Here is a 13697-nt window from a genome sequence, read left to right on the forward strand (position 1 = left end):
TGTAATTCCTCCCAGCACCACTATATCTGGTAGGTCCCAATTGGTGGGTAGAAGACTACAGGCCCAATAAGTGGGCAAGTTTAAGTATATATACATATATATATTTAATGATATGGTTTGTGTATAAATAAAATAAAGTGAGTTTATAAAACTTAATACGTTAATAGTACCATACATCATTAATTTCTATAACATCAAATGGGAAGCGTGTTTTCCTTCGAGTTTACACCTTTAAACTAAAACAAGTACACCATGTAATCAAAGTTATAATATATGCTGTTTGGACATTGATGTTGACAATTTGATTAAAGTTCCAATTGAACTCCCCCCTTTTCCAAGTTAGAAATACATTATTCTATAATGCATTCCACTTTGAAGAAAAGCTATTGACTTATTTGGCGATAAATTTTACTTTTTATAAGAGGCAAAGGAAAAGTCTTCAAATGTCATATTTCATTGGGATTATATTAAACTATTACATGTTTTGCGTTCATTTACTTCACACAGCATTTAACCGTTGGATATTATAACACTACCATTAACGCTTAAAGACAATTCGTTAAATTGTATATGGTCAAAATCAGATCACAGTCGGTGTAAAGTGGTGAGACATCGGAAGATTTATAAAGAGGTTAAACTCAATATAACAAAACATGCATAAAAAGGTTTATGTTGTTTACCCGGCTCATATAACATAATACTAGACCCAAACGTAAAGCCTGTTGTTCAGCCTGTGCCTTAAGTACCAAATTACATGAAGCAAAACGTCAAAGATAAGCTTCAGAGAATGGAGTCACTAGGCGTTATAATACGACACATTAAACCGACTAAATGCGTGAAAGCGTTCGTAACAGTGACATAAATCCCTCGTGATGTAAGAATATGCATCGACCCGCGACTTCTGAATGAAGCAATACTACGATAATATTATCCGATGAAAACAGTGCAGGATATAGTTTCAGAGATGCCTAACGCACTCTAGATGTGGGAAGCTCCGTTTGGAATTAAGTTCATTCAGAAAATGTATCAGCTTTTCATGACAGTGATGATACAGGATCTAGAATGAACGCAGGTGATAATACTTGACGTCATATTCTTTAGAAAAACATCCAAGAACATGAATAAAAGACTAAAGCGAGTATTAGACAAAAGGCAGCAAAACAACTATAAACTGATTTTAAGAAAATGATAGTTCCGGAATAAAGAAGTGCATTACGTTAGTCATAACATCAGCCAAAAGGGACTTGAGGCAGACCATGAAAAGGTCAGAACGGATCAATATATGGTTGGACCTCAAAAAAAGAAAGAAGCACCTGCATGTCTAAGCTTCATCGCATACCTGCAGAAATGTTTGCCAAATATGTAAGAGATAAGTGCGCCAATTCAAAAATTGTTGGAAAAGGACATGCAGACTGGCAGTGGGAAACCACAAGAAGAAAGCTTTAAAAAAATAAGAAAATGACAAGGATAACACATGGTTTAGTTTTTTAGAATCCAAGTTAGAGTCTAACGTTGAACGTTGATTCTAGTTCATTTGGACTTGCAGCAGTCTTTAAGCAAAACGAAAAAATAACTACATATTCATCCCGCGCATTGAATCCAACACAGTAGAGATCATTTGAAATTGAAAAAGGGACTCTTGCAATTGTGTTTGGTTGAAAAAATATACCATGAGTTGTATGGAGGCGAGTTTACAGTAGAGGCGGATCACAAACCTATTTAGAGTATTTTCAAGGTGAAGTCTAAATCTGGTAAAACTATGTTTGTGTCAAGAAATAAATTACCAAATACTCAGGACAAAATACCGGTGATGTATATCAATCAAATACAGTTGCGTGCTAATTTACCTATGTCTGAGTTGAAATTTAGGGTGTTGAAATAAGTCTTCTGAAGAAGATGAAAACATGCGATGTATCAAACCCTTGATTGAGAAAGGATGACCAGAAAATTAGTACCAGAATCCATTAAACGCTTAGACACAACCTCACGAATGGAGGAATTGTAATGGATGGAATTGTAAACAATTCGTTATAGGTTATAATCCCAAAACGGCTACAACGTTAAATGTTTCACATTGTGCATCTAACACATCAATGTTTGGTAGCATGACACAAGAGAGCATGCGAATTAATGTTCTGGATCGTATTGATGAGAGACGTCGAGGATAAAGTAAAGAAATCTAAAATGTGTGCACTGAACACTAGTCAAATGAATCATAAAGAGCCTTTGTTGCCCATTGATTGTCTGATAGGCCGTCATCAAAGATCGGTGAAGATGTGTTTGAATAACAAGGCAGACATTATTCGTTGACTGGACTATTTTACAAATTGACCAGACGTTTAAAAGCTCGATTGGTTACGTTCAAGAAATGTTATCGCGTATCTGAAAAAAAATTAAGCGATTCGGCTTCATTGATGAACGTGTTACGGATAATTGACCGCAGTTTGCTTGTAGTCAATTTAAGGAATTTGGCGAAGAGTGACAAACATACAACATCGAGACAGCGTTATATTCACAGAATGGGACAAACTGAAAGATATGTTCAAACAATCAAGCACATGCTTAAGAAAAGTTAAGATCCCAACAAGACATATATTGTGCGATAGACTTTACCCTTTGATGTCCAAAGAAAAAGTGAACATGCGTATTAAAGGTTGAAAAACTGAACATTTAATTAAAAAGTTTATTATTGAATTACTATGCAATATATGTTTTAGTAAGAACAGCCTTATGGCTAAGCACTATGCTTTCAAAACCATTGAAAACATTGTATACTTTCTTGAATCTCAGAAAAAGGGGGATGTTACATATGTTATATTGCAATGTTTATGTTTACCAGTCTTTAACGTGTTTCAGAAGATTTAAGTCCCTTTGATACTATTTTAATAAAGATATTAATGGCTCAACATATCTTTGTTAAATACGTTACAGACCATTATTAAAGTCATTTACAAATTATTTGGTTTGTTATGCACTGTAGTTTGGCAGAACGTTCGTATTTCAAAATGTATCGTTATCATAATCTTCATCATTCAACACAACAAAAACTATATCATCATCACCATCGTCATCATCTATGTTTTTTACGCAGCATCACACTATCAAATTTTACGAGCACTTGATTATTTTGAACACTACAAGCATTAAACTAAGCTACACTTTATAAACTATACATTCAAGTACTATATCAATCACAACACAAGTAAAATACTAGGACGGTTACTAATCTAGATAAAGTCCTTCTGCTATTAACCTAACAGTATATTGCAAAACTGCTAATAATTTATTCAGCTTAACTTTTACACTAAAACAAATTACCTTCATTACAAAGAAGCGCCATTTAGTTTAAATATTGTTTGATGTTAAGTTATACATAATCAACGGTAAACACAATCAGACAAAATGTGTTTTACATCATTAAACAAATTAGAATGACATACTATACATATATAATAATTTTGATTCCATCGTATTACATAAACTGAATGTATTTTCACCAGGAAGCTTCAAAAATCACTATTTTTAAATGCATGGACGAAATGTTCTTATTGTGTTAAATAAAATATTGCAGGAGTGTATTTCATTGATACCAACTAGTTATTGATATATTTTTATTTCACACTGTAACACAGTTTGGTTGTTATTTCTCATAAGCCAACTGATTTAAGAGGGAAAACAATATATTGTAATTATTATTTAAATACAAATATATCTTAAACAATGAATTGAGTTCTTATGTCACACATAGACTCCATTCCACTGTTGTACTCACTAAACATGTTCCCAAATATTCAGGTGCGAAAGTATAAGTGATATGAGTAGATAATGTGCAGGGCTCTAGTGGGCATACGTTAAAGTTAATTGCGGCGCAAGTGTAAAATAAAAAAAAACACTTAAAGGCTTAAAATCTCTGAGTATGTGAACACATTATTCAAACTATCAAGGTTCACGAGTTCACTTGCTCATAATTAGTTTCACGACTCTTAAGTATAGAATTGTTAACTGTTTTAAAAGGCGGGTTACTTTACCATCCTGTGTATTCCCCATTTGTAAGGGGAAAATAATATCTTGAAATATGTTATTTCATTAGTTATAAAATATTATTAAAAGACACTTTTTGAGCAATAATATGTATAATATGTATGCAACTAAATCAAGTTAATTGCTGCATGAATGCAATAAAATAAAACTGTTTCTCATTAGAATGTGTTTACCCATTACACAAATACATTTTTATTAATATATTTCAAACGAAAATTGACACATGTGTAGCAATACTGATTACATTAACTAACTAATAACTATAAATAAAAAAAAATCTTAAATCAAGTAAACATGTATCGAGATTTGTTCCGTGCATACCGTTGTTAAATATACCATAGGACAATAATACAATCACAATGAACAAAGAAATCCGATGATAAAGGGTTACAATCTAATGGCTAATCGAAAGGCTATTTGTTTACCTACAACGTCCATAATGAAACAATACAGATATTTTAACGCGATGATAATCAGTTATTGATCACAAAAAGCACATATACAATAATTGTTTCGCAAATAGGCATATTTAAATGATTAAGAATACTTAATTTTGCAAAATTTCGGTTTAGCAAAGATTTTCGTTGATCGGTTTAAAAATGAAATTTTATTCAAAATGATTAAATAAGACCTAAACAATTCTTTAAATACAATATTTTTTATTTGATAACGATCTGAAGTGATGCATCAATCTGAGGCAACTAGGAAACAATTAGGAAATTATAATTTCACATACATTATATGTACAGCGTTTGAATTCTAAAAACAACTTACAATGTCTGAAGGTTCCGCAGTCCTTCAAATCCATTCGCAGGAAGGGATGCGATAGAGTTGTTCCATAAATACCTGGAATAAAAACAAAGTTAACTGAAGAAATCAAATAATACTATTCTAATGCGAAACAAATAATCATATATTTCAAATAAGCTAAGAAATGGTTAATGTGCATCTGCTTATGCCTCTAAGCAGGAAAGACTATATTCAAATTACACCTGTCAACATTAAACAGCACACTTAAACAAATGACACACATGAGGCAACGGCACACATCAGAGACAGTTATTCCGTACAATACACCCCGATATATCATCTACATCATCATCATCATCATCATCATCTGAGCAATACACGAAGCACCATCCCATCAAATTTGGCGAGGACATGATTTGTTCGCATACAAATCACATTTAACTAAGCACCAATTTATAAAATTAACTATACATATCAGTGCTGTATCAACGACAACACAATTGCGTCAAACGCTAAAGCAACTAAATAGCTGCCCTTATACTACTACTCACCTAACAGTACATATTCAAACCGTTTACAATTAATTCAGATTTAGCCTAAAGTTTTGTCTTATTATATTTTTTGAAAAGAAGCGCTAATTAGTTTGAACAGTGTGTGCTGTTTATTACATAAATTATTAACGGCAAAACTAATGATGTGCTTTAAACAAATAAAACATATAAGCGAAAATAATAAGTTATTGATCACAAAGAGCATATATGATGATGATGATGAAGAGAAGAGAAGCATTCGGGTAATAAATCCCTGTATAGTTTTGATATGTACCGCAAGTGGCATGGTATCCGCATTTAGAAACCGACATCGCTTGATTTAGGATTCGTTAGTTAAACTCGCTCTCAATTCATACTTATTAAAGACCTTTATGGAACTGTTTATAAGCTTTGTCAAAAGATTCATACTAATAACTTCTGCATTATGTAAGTAATTCGCTAGGACATGTGTTAAGGCATATTTTCCAAGCATTCTGTATATGTCGGGAATGAAACCAGTTACCTTGTGTGGTACGGACATATATGTCACCAGACGTTGGTTAAAGATGATTATTATACGTTTGGTCATATCTAACACGCTTAGTTGACCCAAAAGTAGTAGCTTCCTTCTGTCAATAATTGATTTTATTGGATGAATGCCAATATAGGATGGCGCTATACCTGAGCGTGTACATTGAGACAAAGCTTGCATGCGCTTAATGCACTGCCGGTGAGCTCTTTCAAGGGATACATTTTGTGAGGCAGTAATGGTGTTCCACAATTCGCACCGTATAAAGCTTTTGGTAGAACAATTGATTCATAAATGCTCGTCGTTGTTAACGGATGTATGCATCCGCGGTGGAGGCAAGATTCTACTAAGCTGAAGGAAGTTTTGCGCATATTGGAACAAGCTAAATAGGTGGCTTAATTAAGGTCGCCATATTTGTCGCTCAGAACACCTAGGTGAACATAAGTAGTCGCTTCGCCTACTACTTCCTGTTCAAGGTGCCATATGCGCGATAGTGATTTGTAGCGAATCTGAGTTTCATTGTAGACAACGACTTTGCATTTAGATGCTTTGTACAGGTACAAAGAAACAACACTGCATTAGTTCATTGAGACCGTGTTTTGTCAAAGACCTGAGAACCATATCATCAGCTGAAGTGGGGCATGAAAAGCTAGTGTTCTTAATATTAAGACCACACTCCACTCTGTCGAGGCTTACCAAAAGATTATTAATACATATAATATACCTAAACGTTCTGCTGACTTTGCCTTGTCTTGCGCCTTGTAATATATTAAACCATTGAGACGTTATTCCGTCTGTTTTAACACTACTATGTGCGTTTTTGAGTACTTTTAGGTCGATGCCGGTTTTGTAAAGTTTCAAAAGTAGGAAACTATGCGGTACATAGCCAAATGCCATTTTGACGTCTTGATAGCAAATGCATAGATACGATGTATCATCACGTGCGTAGTTGATACATTCACGTACCATAAACGCCCTCATAAGACAACTTACAGTTTTCTGGAAATCGCATTGTAACGGACTGAACGATTCACATTTACTTTGTTCTGTTAAATCAAGTAGCACTTTTTGTAGAGTTTGAGAACGGTCGAGCATAATGATATGGCTCTGTAACTACTAGGGTCTTTCTTGTTTTTTATCGCCACCAACTATACATTGGGTCTGACCCAGTAAGTTGGTGTTGTGAGGTTTAACCTCTTCTGTAAACATTTACTGATATATATATAGGTATACATGTTCTATCAAAGCAAAAGTTAGGCAGTTAAAATCCTGTAATTCCTCCCAGCACCACTATTTCTGGTAGGTCCCAATAGGTGGGTATAAGACTACAGGCCCAATAAGTGGGCAAGTTTAAGTATATATACATATATATATATATATATATATATATATATATATATATATATATAATGATATGGTTTGTGTATAAATAAAATAAAGTGAGTTTATAAAACTAAATACGTTAATATTACCATACATCATTAATTTATGTAACATCAAATCGGAAGCGTGTTTTCCTTCGAGTTTACACCTTAAAACTAAACCAAGTACACCATGTAATCAAAGTTATAATTTATACTGTTTGGACGTTGATGTTGACAATTTGATTAAAGTTCCAATTGAACTCCCCCCTTTTCCAAGTTGGAAATACATTATTATATAATGCATTCCACTTTGAAGAAAAGCTATTGACTTATTTGGCGATAAATTTTACTTTTTATAAGAGGCAAAGGAAAAGTCTTTAAATGTCATATTTCATTGGGATTATATTAAACTATTACATGTTATGCGTTCATTTACTTCACACAGCATTTAACCGTTGGATATTATAACACTACCATTAACGCTTAAAGACAATTCGTTAAATTGTATATGGTCAAAATCAGGTCACAGTCGGTGTAAAGTGGTGAGACATCGGAAGATTTATAAAGAGGTTAAACTCAATATAACAAAACATGGATGCATAAAAAGGTTTATGTTGTTTACCCGGCTCATATAACATAATACTAGACCCAAACGTAAAGCCTGTTGTTCAGCCTGTGCCTTAAGTACCAAATTACATGAAGCAAAACGTCAAAGATAAGCTTCAGAGAATGGAGTCACTAGGCGCTATAATACGACACATTAAACCGACTAAATGCGTGAAAGCGTTCGTAACAGTGACATAAATCCCTCATGATGTAAGAATATGCATCGACCCGCGACTTCTGAATGAAGCAATACTACGATAATATTATCCGATGAAAACAGTGCAGGATATAGTTTCAGAGATGCCTAACGCACTCTAGATGTGGGAAGCTCCGTTTGGAATTAAGTTCATTCAGAAAATGTATCAGCTTTTCATGACAGTGATGATACAGGATCTAGAATGAACGCAGGTGGTAATACTTGACGTCATATTCTTTAGAAAAACATCCAATAACATGAATAAAAGACTAAAGCGAGTATTAGACAAAAGGCAGCAAAACAACTATAAACTGATTTTAAGAAAATGATAGTTCCGGAATAAAGAAGTACATTACGTTAGTCATAACATCAGCCAAAAGGGACTTGAGGCAGACCATGAAAAGGTCAGAACTGATCAATATATGGTTGGACCTCAAAAAAAGAAAGAAGCACCTGCATGTCTAAGCTTCATCGCATACCTGCAGAAATGTTCGCCAAATATGTCAGAGATAAGTGCGCCAATTCAAAAATTGTTGGAAAAGGACATGCAGACTGGCAGTGGGAAACCACAAGAAGAAAGCTTTAAAAAAAAAATAAGAAAATATGACAAGGATAACACATGGTTTAGTTTTTTAGAATCCAAGTTAGAGTCTAACGTTGAACGTTGATTCTAGTTCATTTGGACTTGCAGCAGTCTTTAAGCAAAACGAAAAAATAACTACATATTCATCCCGCGCATTGAATCCAACACAGTAGAGATCATTTGAAATTGAAAAAGGGACTCTTGCAATTGTGTTTGGTTGAACAAAATATACCATGAGTTGTATGGAGGCGAGTTTACAGTAGAGGCGGATCACAAACCTATTTAGAGTATTTTCAAGTTGAAGTCTAAATCTGGTAAAACTATGTTTGTGTCAAGAAATAAATTACCAAATACTCAGGACAAAATACCGGTGATGTATATCAATCAAATACAGTTGCGTGCTAATTTACCTATGTCTGAGTTGAAATTTAGGGTGTTGAAATAAATCTTCTGAAGAAGATGAAAACATGCGATGTATCAAACCCTTGATTGAGAAAGGATGACCAGAAAATAAGTACAAGAATCCATTAAACGCTTAGACACAACCTCACGAATGGAGGAATTGTAATGGATGGAATTGTAAACAATTCGTTATAGGTTATAATCCCAAAACGGCTACAACGTTAAATGTTGCACATTGTGCATCTAACACATCAATGTTTGGTAGCATGACACAAGAGAGCATGCGAATTAATGTTCTGGATCGTATTGATGAGAGACGTCGAGGATAAAGTAAAGAAATCTAAAATGTGTGCACTGAACACTAGTCAAATGAATCATAAAGAGCCTTTGTTGCCCAGTGATTGTCTGATAGGCCGTCATCAAAGATCGGTGAAGATGTGTTTGAATAACAAGGCAGACATTATTCGTTGACTGGACTATTTTACAAATTGACCAGACGTTTAAAAGCTCGATTGGTTACGTTCAAGAAATGTTATCGCGTATCTGAAAAACTGAAAAAAAATTAAGCGATTCGGCTTCATTGATGAACGTGTTACGGATAATTGACCGCAGTTTGCTTGTAGTCAATTTAAGGAATTTGGCGAAGAGTGACAAACATACAACATCGAGACAGCGTTATATTCAAAGAATGGGACAAACTGAAAGATATGTTCAAACAATCAAGCACATGCTTAAGAAAAGTGAAGATCCCAACAAGACATATATTGTGCGATAGACTTTACCCTTTGATGTCCAAAGAAAAAGTGAACATGCGTATTAAAGGTTGAAAAACTGAACATTTAATTAAAAAGTTTATTATTGAATTACTATGCAATATATGTTTTAGTAAGAACAGCCTTATGGCTAAGTACTATGCTTTCAAAACCATTGAAAACATTGTATATTTTCTTGAATCTCAGAAAAAGGGGGATGTTACATATGTTATATTGCAATGTTTATGTTTACCAGTCTTTAACGTGTTATAGAATATTTAAGTCCCTTGGATACTATTTTAATAAAGATATTAATGGCTCAACATATCTTTGTTAAATACGTTACAGTCCATTATTAAAGTCATTTACAAATTATTTGGTTTGTTTTGCACTGTAGTTGGGCAGAACGTTCGTATTTTAAAATGTATCGTTATCATAATCTTCATCATTAAAAACAACAAAAACTATATCATCATCACCATCGTCATAATCTATGTTTTTTACGCAGCATCACACTATCAAATTTTACGAGCACTTGATTATTTTGAACACTACTAGCATTAAACTAAGCTACACTTTATAAACAACGGCCACCGGAAAAACTTTGCGAAACCGAAATTTCGCAAACTTAAGTACCCTTTTTCTTAAAGATTTGCTACTTTCAGACATAGTATGCGATAAAAGTCTTATCGTTGATTAATAATTGGTTATTTTCACTCAAAAAACGCGTTTTCTTCACTATGAAATGTATAAGCAAATTTGGCGTTCCCATGGGATTTTTGCATTTTCCCATGGGATTTTCGATTTTCCCATGGGATTTTTCCCATGGGATTTTTTTCTCCCATAATTTGCAAATGGGAGAAAAATCCCATGGGATTTTGAACATTTTAAAAAACGTGTTTTATTTGCGTTTGCAAGTATTTTAACGTTATTTAAGGACTGTATATTGGTTTTATGCCAATTATATATAAAAATATATAGTAATAAAAAAATCCCATTTTAAAATGGGAGAAAAAAATCCAATGGGATTTTTTTCTTATTTTGAGAGATTTATTCATGAAACTTTCAGAAACATCATATTTTATGAAATGATGAACAAGTACAATATTTTAATGCGTTTAGTCGTGTTTTAAAAAAAAAACCATGGGATTTTAAATCCCATGGGATTTTTAAATCCCATGGGATTTTTTTTCCAATGGGATTTTTCAGTTCCGTAAGCCGAATAAGTTTCTTAATGCGAAAAACAACAATAAAGGAAATAATAATTATAATTTTGAATAATAAATTGAATAATATAAATAACATGAATATTTTTAAAATGAGTTACAATTAAAGGTTTATGCTAGTAGAACTTATCATTTCTTGTTCGAGCAGATGGTTGAGTCCAATTGGTGAGTATGCCAGCTTAGAACCAGTATAAATGCATCGCAGACAGACAACGCTGTCACACTGTACACACCGCTGAGTAACAATCTTTATTGCATTTCATTTTGCAACAGAAAATGAACTCCGTAGTATAATTGATCTTATATATGCCCTCTGCTTTTGAAAGCGTGCAACACATTAACATAACAATAAGTCCATGCCAAAAACTATGTGCAAATTCCATTCAAAGCTATGTACACATTATAAAGGTCAGATGACCCGCGTCATGCGAAAATGGTTCTTATGTCATATGCGGCCAAAGTTGGTCCATCCTAGCTTGTCCAACCGCGCAGTCTGGTCAGGTTCTACGCTGACTGATATATAAAGTCAAGCCATGATTCGTGGTCTCATATCCAAACTCGGTAGCCCCTGTGCGAAACTTTCACCGGAAACAACGGCACCGAGACGGGCGCTCGAATTTTGCGGATGCGCGTTATTTGTTATATATAATAGCGCGATGTGTTTTTTCTTGCCTCAAATTAGTAAGCCCAATCAGCGTTTTATTGTGTTCTTTGCTTCTACTATTAACAAGAACTTCAACCGATACGAACATGAATTTTATTTTAATATGTTTATTTAATGCTCGGAAAACTCATTGTATATTTAGACTACTACTTTTAAAACAAAGTCGGGTTTTCAACATCTGTTTTCGGCATATAAATTGTTATTCCAAACCAGATTTTACGCACTTTACTGTACAAAATACCGTTAGGGCCACCGTGGTTACTCATTAAAATCCAGAGGGCGAGAATGCGAGAACGCGAAAGTACGATGACGACAGTGCGACAATACGATGGCGACAATGCGTTCGTTCGATTGCGAAAACGCGCTAGTACGATGACGACAATGCGACAGTGCGACAATACAATGGCGGCAGTGCGATAGTACGGGGGCGACAATTCGATAGTCATATCGTACTGTCGCCGTGGTATCATCGCAATGTCGCCATCGTTCTATCGCATTGTCGCCATCGTATTGTCGCACTGTCGCCATCGCATTTTCGAATTGCCGCCATCATACTATCGCGTTATCGCATTGGCACCATCGTACTATCGCACTGTCGGCTATCGCCATCGTATTGTCGCACTGTCGTCATCGTATTTTCGCAATGTCGTCATCGTATTATCGCACTATCGAAATGTAGTATTGTCGCCATCGTACTATCTCACTGTCGCCATCGTATTGTCGCACAGTCGTCATCGCACTGTCTGATTGTCGTCATCGTATTATCGCGTTCTCGCATTGTCGTCATCGTACTATCGCATTGTCGCCATCGTATTGTCACCCTGTCTTCATCGTATTGTCACATTGTCGCCATCGTACTATCGCGTTCTCGCGTTCTCGCCCTCTGGATTTTAATGTGTAACCACGATGGCACTTACGGTATTCCGTAATACTGCTAAAGCACAGTATGATTAGGTCACTCCCAATGCTCAAATCTCTATGTCTATTTTAGTAACAACACATGTCTATGGAAGGATATTTAGGTAAAAGTTACATCATTCGTGGTGAATATTTACATTATGACTGATGCTTATTCTAATTTGCTTTATGACAATTCCAACATGCTTGTTGTCTATTCGTTTATACTTGATGATTGCTGCAACATTACATCATTCATGATGAATATTTACATTATGCGTGATGTTTATTCTAACATGCTTCATGACAGTTCCAACATGCTTGTTCTCTATCGGTTATACTTGATGATTGTTTCAACATGCTTGGTGACTGTCCAATGTTTGTGTGTTCATTATTCCTGAAACCAGTCATAATCGGTTTTGCCACTAAGCGTCATTAACAACGGCAGTTAGCAACAGGCAGTAAGCAGAATGCAAGTTACTAAATTATGATATCAGGTGGCGCGCGTTTATTTTCCGTATGTTGAATAAATTACTTTTCGGAAAAAAAAGCGAAAACATCCGAATCATTTTGACTAGTAAACTGAATAAGCTGAATTAGTTCCCTTCGTTATATAATCTCCATTAAACTAAATACGTTCATTATTGCCATGAAGACCAGTAAGTTTACACAATGAATTGACTGCCGTGAATGTTTTTGATATTTGTAAGATGCAATTGGCACTCAAGAAATTATACATGTATTTTATTCAGAACATAACGGCGCTGATGTGTTGGAATTGTGGCCCTTCCCTAGTCCAAATAATTACAGTAGACGTAATCTACCGATGTGCATTGCATATCGACCTCATATTTATAAAGTAGCCCAAACCCCCATGCCACAGAACTGTGCGTGAAACTTTCAGATTTCTCTAGTCTGTTTACCATGCTATAATTACAATTTCTATAAACACATATTTATCATTGTATGACTATATAATGTCTGTGGTATACAGAGAAACCTGAAAGTTACAAGTACTCGTGTCTAGTACTGTACAACTATTGTACTCCTCGTTGAGAAAACAACTAACTCATCTACATGTATTAAAATATCATAAAACATAATTTTCAATCAAGTTGGAAAAAATCAATAAATAAATGTCATATAAACAGGTTTGT

This window comes from Dreissena polymorpha, unplaced genomic scaffold, assembly GCF_020536995.1.
Source record: "Dreissena polymorpha isolate Duluth1 unplaced genomic scaffold, UMN_Dpol_1.0 chrUn015, whole genome shotgun sequence".
Taxonomy (NCBI): domain Eukaryota; kingdom Metazoa; phylum Mollusca; class Bivalvia; order Myida; family Dreissenidae; genus Dreissena; species Dreissena polymorpha.